The 7,902-nt window shown below is 49.0% G+C and overlaps 1 protein-coding gene across 4 annotated transcripts in view; it reads right to left on the bottom strand.

Annotated features, from left to right (window-relative positions):
• The window catches only part of Kcns3 (potassium voltage-gated channel modifier subfamily S member 3), a 51,041-nt gene extending 44,215 nt beyond the window's left edge, over positions 1 to 6,826 (bottom strand). Inside the window, exons 1-2 of one of the 4 annotated variants that reach the window (XM_076942121.1) lie at positions 5,953 to 6,103; positions 3,612 to 3,672 (exon numbers count right to left, since the gene is read on the bottom strand). The gene's annotated coding sequence lies outside the window, so the exon portion shown is untranslated. Of the gene's footprint in view, positions 1 to 3,611; positions 3,673 to 5,261; positions 5,414 to 5,952; positions 6,111 to 6,716 lie in introns of those variants that run through there. The other 3 variants (XM_076942122.1, XM_034514220.2, XM_076942120.1) reach the window with 3 other exon arrangements.
• Between the last annotated feature and the right edge of the window lie 1,076 nt (positions 6,827 to 7,902).

The raw sequence follows: 7,902 nt of genomic DNA, 5'->3' as shown, positions 1-7,902 counted from the left end.
AGCCAATGGCACTACTGGGTGTGGCCTTGTTGGAGTAGGTGAGTCCTTCTTGAAGGAAGTATGTCATTATGGGGGTGGGCTTTGAGACCCTCCTCCTAGCTGCCTGGAAGATAGCCTCTTTCTGGTTGGCTTTGGATCAACATGTAGAACTCTCAGCTCCTCCAGAATCATGTCTTCCTGCAAGTTTCCATGTTTCATGCCATAATGATAATGGACTCAATCTCTGAAGGTGCAAGCCAGCCCCAATTAAATGTTGCCCTTTATAAGAGTTGCCTTAGCAGCATACACTAGCTGAAATGAGGCCCCTGACACATATACAGCAGAGGACTGCCTGTTCTGGCCTTAGTGAGAGAAGATATACCTAACCCTAGAGAAACTTGAGGTCCCAGGGAGTGGGGAGGTCAAGTGAGATAGAGTGGTAGGGACATCTTCTTGGAGATGGGGGAGAAGGTATAAGATGAAGAACAGTCAAAGGGTGGACCAGGGGGGATTACGACTGGACTGAAAAAAAAAAAAAAGAGTTACCTGGTCATGGTGTACCTTCACAGCAATGGAAACCCTAAGATAATAGTGATGAAATTCATTATTGACCTTCCAGTCACCATTCTTTACTAAACCTGATCTAATGGTTAGTTTAATTCTATGTGTCAACTTGGGCTGGGCTACTAGGTGTCCAGATATTTAGTCAAACAGTATTTCCAGTATTTCCATGGGAATTTTGAGTGAGAATAACATTCAAAACTGGTATCAAGTTGCAATACATTGTATGTTGGCCTCATCAAATCTGCTTAACAAACAAACACACACACACACAGACACAGACACACACACAGACACACACAGACACACACACACACACACACACACACACACACACCTCTTCCATATCTGTCACCCTTACCACAGTATACCCAGCTCCTACCATAGTATACACCACCAGACAGGTGCTCAAATTCTTGTAGATCAAATATCTGACTACGTTCATTAATCATTAGCTTTGATGAGCATCTAGTAGGTACTCTGCTGACAGTAAACAGGACATTCCATTCATTTGGAAGGTCGTCAAGCTCACTGAAGCCAGCCGCTTATAAACACTGATTGCTCAACTGTAGCACTGTTGACTAAAAGCAAGCAGACCACGAGCCTTTATCATTCAACACTTGTGCAATTAAAGACGATATTTATACGGTATCTCTTACAAGAAAGTTATGGCTGAGGCTCTGCAGGATTCCATAGAAAGTGAGATACCACCACCCCTAAACATGACAATGCCACAGTCTCGGCTAGGAGCCATTTTTAGGTTATTAAAGATTACTTTTATAATGTGTTCATCCTTGGGAAGCTTCAAACTATGGTGACAAGAAATAAAAGAGTCAAGCATTGCAGGGTCCAAATCAGCTTTTGTGTTTATTTCATTCCAGGCATTTTACTGCATTTAACTCCTCTCCTTTCCTTGTGTCCTGCAATCGCAGTCCCCATGAAAAGTGAAATAACATAAAAACAGTTTCTCGACTTCCTCTCCTATTCACTCCCCTTCCATTGTGCCCACTTAGCTCCAGACCAACATCAGAACTGAGAAGTCAGCGTCAGGGCTGGTGATACACAGAGTCCTGAGTTTGGGTCTTGGCTCTGCACAAGTGCCATAGTGGTGCTGGCCTGTCATTCCAGCACTCAGGAGAAGGAGGCAGGAGGCTCAAGAGTTTAAACTTACGGTCAGCTACCTAGTCGGTTTGAGGTGAACCTGGAATACTTAAGACCCTAAAGACCCTGGCTCAGAAAAGAGAAGAAAAAGAACAGTTGGCTTCAGAATAAAATTCTTACTCATCTTCCACCAAGGACTCTCCATTGGGGACCAGTAAGTGAAGCTGAAGGACAGTGGGTTTGGAATCAGGACAGACATGGCTATATCCACCTACAAGGCTCATCCCTCCATCCTGCCAGCTCTGCCTGCTGTGACTTACAAGATGCCATGAGGACTCCATGACACAAACCTGGGGACAGTTCCTCAGGACACTGGGTTAGGGAATGCGTCACTGTGGCTCTAATCTCTGAGTTTTCTAGGTTTCTCTGATATTATCTGAAAACAGTCATGATGTTTGTCTACTTGGTGATTTTTTTTTAAGATTCTTTAAGTTCTGCCTGCCCTCTTTCCTTTCAAATCAGCAGAACAGAGTTCATTGAGAAGCAGGCTGGAAAAGACAAAAAGCTTTGAAATTCTGTCTTGTGGGGGTGTTTTGTTGTTGGTTTGGTTTGGTTTTGATTTTGTTTTAGAGGGCTGCTTTTTGTTTTTTGTGGGTTTGGGGAAGGGGTTTTGTTTCGTTTTTGTTTTTTGAGAAAGGGTTTCTATGTGTAGCCTTGGCTGCCCCGGAACTCACTCTGTAGATCAGGCTGGCCTCAAACTCATAGAGTTCTTCCTGCTCTTGTCTCCTGAGTGCTGAGATTAAATGCATGCAGCATGCACCACCACTGCCTGACTTTGTACGGCAATCTTGGTATGACTTCACCAGTCTCTATTCTTCTGCCATAATATGACTCAGGTCCCAGTTTTTTTAAACATTATCTGACCTTTTAAATTCTGAGACACAGAACATAAAGTCACTTGATAACCATAAGCATCCCCTTCCAGTCACATGACCAAACTCTGTCTGAGATTCCACTACAGAGAGGGCACAGCAGGTGAGTCACGGGGTGCTGAGCTTCACAGTGGTTCTGCAGGCAAACTGCAGAACTCAGAATTCTGGCTTTACACTTTCCTAGCTGGGTGGCCTCGTGTCCTCCTCTCCTATAAAACAGCAATGGTTAAGCCTACCTCATGTGGTTATCCTCAGAGTGAAATGAGTTAATATGTGCTATTTTTTTAATTTTAAAAAAAGCCCTTAGCATTTAGATCTTAGTACAAGATAACAATGATAACAATCTAAGTCTTTGTTGCTAAACAGAAAGAATGCAGAGAAGTGACCTATGCTAAAGTGCCACAAAGAACCATTTATTGGGGTTGGTAGTCTATTCTCTTTGATTGACGTCTCCTTGTAGATATTTCACACAAGAGAGTTGGGGCTGTAGCCTGGTTGGTACAGTGCTTGCCCAGCGTAGAGGAAACCCTGGGTAGATCCCAACATAGTACAAATCAGTCATGGTAGCATGCATCTGAAATGCCAGTACTCAGAGGTCAGTCAAGTTCAAGGTCAACTTTGACTATAAAATAAGTCTGAAACTAATCTGGAGACCTCAGAATTTTAAAAGGTTTTTAGAAAAGCTATATCTCACTAGTGACACTGTAAGGATCCATCATCCTGGCACCTGAGAAGCAATCGTGAATTGTCCCTTCTGCCTGCACCTACCTAGATTGGCTATCCTTCCCCTCCTAGGGGAAACCTCAGGCCACCCTCCAGTTGGCCTCCTTCATACTCAGGAAGCACCCTAGAGGGCTCCATTCACTGCAAGCTCCCGCATCAACACTGCAGTGATATAAAGGATGCAAGCCTTACATGAGACAATCCCCAGAAAAGCACCTAGCAGAGTATCCAGCCAATGCCGTAGGCAGCCAATAAATGTTATCTATTTTAAATGATCTCTGTTTTAAACGGAAGAGGAGGAAAGCCCTCTGGTACCTGCTTTCTCCAAGCTGACAAACATTCCAACACCAAATGCCACATATGAGCAGACTGGAATCTGTGGAAGAAGAGAGAAATGCTATTCTCTGTCTGTCAAGAATCCCAGTGCAGGGAAGAGGTCACTGGACAGAAAATACAGGAATTTCCTCCTCTTCCCAAGAAGAAAAGCAGGAGAAGGAAGACCCTTAGTTGGGACATTGCTGGCAAACCCAGATGTGATGGTTACTTTTAACTATCAGTTTGACACCGCCTCAAGTCACCTGGAGGAAGGGCTTCCAAGAATGTCTATGAAAGATTATCTCCATTGCATCCTTTGATGTGATATGAGATGACCTGTCTACCGTGGGCAGCTTATTCCCTGAGCTTGGAGCTAAGGACTGAATGAAAAACCAAAAAGCTAGCATACGTGTGTTAATCCGTCTCTCTTTGCTCTTGACTGTGAACATAACGTGACCAGTTCTCTCGGGCTCGGGATGCTATGACTGCTCTGCTATGAACTGGAATTATAAGTCAAATACACTTTTAAGTTCATTTTGTGAGTAATTTACCACGGCACCAGAGAAGAGCTGGAACACCAATTCTGCGCATGAGGTTATCAATATTTTTAACATTTCTGAACAAATCCAAGACAGCTTTAGACTTCCCAACTTGCTCTCCTAGGCAAACCACACAGCTAGGCTGCCTTCATTCATGACTGTGTGTAGGCACTAACAGCTCCCACACAAAATCCCATTAGTTCTCTTAGTGTGTTCACAACATACTTTAGACCCAGAGGTCTTAACCACGTCAGCACGACCTTCTCCTCCCCATCCCAACACTGGCAACGTCTAGTCCTGAAAAGACAAACAGTGGTGTAAAAGGAGACAGAAGCCAATTATGAGGAAGGAAAAAAAGCAAAACTAACTCCGGCATCCTTCTCTGTGGCTGGCCAAGGACACACGGAGTGAATCGGGCACCCTCAAAGAGCTAGGGACCCAGGGAGATAGTTCAAGTACAGAATTAGCAGACTTTCGTGCAAACCATTACCTTCAGCAGGAGGCAAAGTGCTGGGGAAATGCTTGCTTCCTGTTTCCCTGGACGGGTATTCACAAGAAGTCCGGAGGAGTAAAACCCAGGCCTAAACCGATGCTTATGCAAATTGTATAAACAAACCTATGCAAACAGTGGGAAGCTTGCTGATCTAGTGTCCTCCCCTCACCTGTCTCACTGTCATCAGCAGACAGAGTCAAAGAGAAAACCCAACAGCTTGGAAGAATCACAAATCCACTCTCTCAGTATGATCAAAAGGAACATCCCGGTCCACCCGGGCACCTCAAGTCACTCTTAAGGATTGAGGGAGTTCTTGGCAGGTTTCTGTCCTTGCCAAGGGTCTCTAAAATTAAGCTATCACCGTGGTCTCTCTGGACCAGCCAAGTATAAGGAAGAGAGGACCAAGGTCGCAAAGGGTGCTCCTGTCCTAAATCTGACAAGGAGGCCAGAGATAGGGAAGAGAGGGGCACAAGGGGACATAAGCTCTGCAATGCGAAAGGCGTCCCGGCCAGGCTCGCCGCGGCCCCTGCCGGCAGGTCTAGCTCCTTCCAGGCACCTCCTGAGGTCTAATTGGAGTCACCAGCGAAGATGAAAGAGTTCCTGACCCTGCGGACCCACCTCGCGCAACTACTGCAGATTCAAACGCGGAGACTGGGGACCATTCCACATGGGCCCAGTGAGCCCCAAGCCGCCCCACCTAGAGCGCGCAGACTGTTCCCGGGCTCAGCGCCGCACCAGGGCAAGGGCCCTGGGTACGCTCTTGCCTGCAACTGTCGCGGGGCGCCTTGCAACACTGCAGGGCAGAGGGGAGGGGGAGAAATGGCAGAGAAGGCGGAGCAGGCGGCCGGGGAAACACAAACATTTGCCAGGAAAGCGCCTCCTCCTGAGAAAGGAAAGGAAGGGCTTCCCGGCTTAGCAAACGCCCCGGGGATGCCCCCACGCAAGGTGCCGCCTTTCCCTGGCTCACCCATGCTCCAGTCTCCAGTCGGTCCTCCACTTAACCTCCTACCCCCAAAAGCTAGTCCTAGCTCCCTTCTCCCGGCGTCCAAAGAGACCCATGCTCGGTTTGGGCAGTCCGCAGCTCGCGCAACAGGCAGAGCCAGAGCTCCAGCGACGGCTCCGGGACTGGAGGATGAGGAGGAAGCCAGGCACCCAGCAGGACGCAAAGTCCCTAAGCAGATTTTGCGCCCACGACCTGAGAGTCACTGGGGATTGGAAGAGCAAAAGGTGGGGGAAGGTACAATAAAGTTGAGGGGTCGCATGGAGAAGCGTCACGGACGCACGGGGAGGTGGGGACCCGATCAGGTACCTGCAGGAGTCGGGAGTCCAGGCGAGTCTGGCTGGCTGGGTTCTGCGACTCCGCCTGCCCGCGCTGCAGGGATCCGGCCACGCCGCGCGGCCCCGCGCCCGCCGCCGCAGCGGCAGGAGAGCGGGCTAGCCCGCACGGGTCGCCGAGTCCGCGGATCCCGCCCGGCGGGAGCTGGGTGCCTCGAGAGGCGGGCGGGACCGGGCGGGGCCAGTCTCCCAGTCAACGCCCTGCTGCTCTCCACTCCTCCTGCCGCCTGGCGTCCAGCTCTCTGCCAGGGTTCCCCCCCACCCCCGGCCCAGGGAGCAGCGCTCGTGCGCGGACCGCTGCAAACTGAGGGGGTCCCACGGCGAACCCACGCACGGATGGTTGGATTCAGACACAGCAGTGCGGGACTTGCATCCCGGCCCAGGCCCAAGTGCAGAGTCACCTCCTCAGGAGTGTCCCGCCCTGCCCCAGAGGGATATCAAGGTCATGTCCCACGCCTCCCACCCTGCGCACTCCAGGGAGAGAACCGCAATCCAGAAGAGAAAAAAAATGACCTCTCCATGGCCTAAGCAAAATGCCTCTCGAAAGTCGTGTCCAAAGCAACACTTCGTAAAATTGCCAGGGTTTTCTTGAGCTATCTATCACGAGGCCCCAACTTGTTTTACAACAAAGTGCGAAGGAGGCAAAGACCCCGATTCTGCCACTGTTTGCCACCACCCGCTCCCTGAAGACTCACACACAGTGAGGAACAAGATGGTTTGTTCCTTTCCTCGACTTACCAAGTCTGAAGAGATGCCTGGACTTATGCACCAAACATATGCACTTCATATGGAGAAAGGAAAGGAACTGGGGGGAGGGCGATGGGATTAGAGAGGAAGTCACCGGGAGATGGCTCCAGCTAGGGTTGAATTAACAACCAAGGACCTATGCAAGGGCAGCGTGTAGTCCAGAAGACACGCCTGGCCTCCCCGCACTGGCACTGAGCAAAAACACAGCCAGCCAACAGCCAGGAAGAGAAATGGGACGCGTGGGGACCCACCCCCGCTCTCCCCCTCCCGCCCCCAAACTGCAGATTTTTAAGTTGTGCAGGCATGCAACCGTTCCTCAAAGCCAGCTGCTCAGAGTTGTAGGCGCCCAGTGTTCTCATGGTTCCCACCAGACATTCCAAACTCTGCTGGCTGCTCCCAGCCCAGTGGCCCTAACCTAGACTTGGGTGACAATCACCTCAGACATGCATCTAGTAAAACTAGGCATCTTTACGTGATAGGAGGGATCTATACAAGAAGAAAGATGCTTCTCTGGCCTCATGGAAGCACTCTATGGTGTCTGTGGGGTTCTTTACCATTTCTTCTCCATCAAAATCCACACTGAGTCGGAGGGTAAAGAGCACTGGGTTTCAAAGAGATGAATCCTCTTACTTGTTTTTATTACATTTTATTTTTCTGTATGTATATGCATGGGTGCATCCACACTGTGGCATGTGGAAGAAAGACTCAGAGGACAACTCTTAGAGATCGTTCCCCTGCTTCCATCATGCAGGTCCTGTGGACCCAACTCAGAAGGTCAGGCTTGGTGGCAAGTGTCTTTACCCACTGAGCTGTTTCACTAGCCACTGAAAACTGTCTCTTCAAAAGAGGTCTGCCCCAGAGGAAAGAGTCCCCAGCAGTGGGCAGAAGACCCTGAAACCCCTGGCTCAAAATGAGGGTGCAGGTCACTGTAGAGCCTATTTGGACCTTCTGTCCCTTATGTCTTCATTATTTGGTCCCCTCAGGCCTGCCCCTCTCATGACACAGAAGACCCAAGGTATATGTCTACTCTGGTGTTAGCACGAGTTTGCAGAAAGGTAATTTTTATAAGCAATTCATCATCTTTAACCTAAGAGCTAAATTATTCTAAACGTTTACATTTTATCAGCATCATAGAATCAATGCTCCTGGGTCTGGCCAGCAGTTAGGTAGCTACTTG

Source organism: Arvicanthis niloticus, chromosome 11, assembly GCF_011762505.2.
Source record: "Arvicanthis niloticus isolate mArvNil1 chromosome 11, mArvNil1.pat.X, whole genome shotgun sequence".
In the NCBI taxonomy this organism is placed as follows: Eukaryota; Metazoa; Chordata; class Mammalia; order Rodentia; family Muridae; genus Arvicanthis; species Arvicanthis niloticus.
This window is presented reverse-complemented; position numbering and strand designations above follow the sequence as displayed.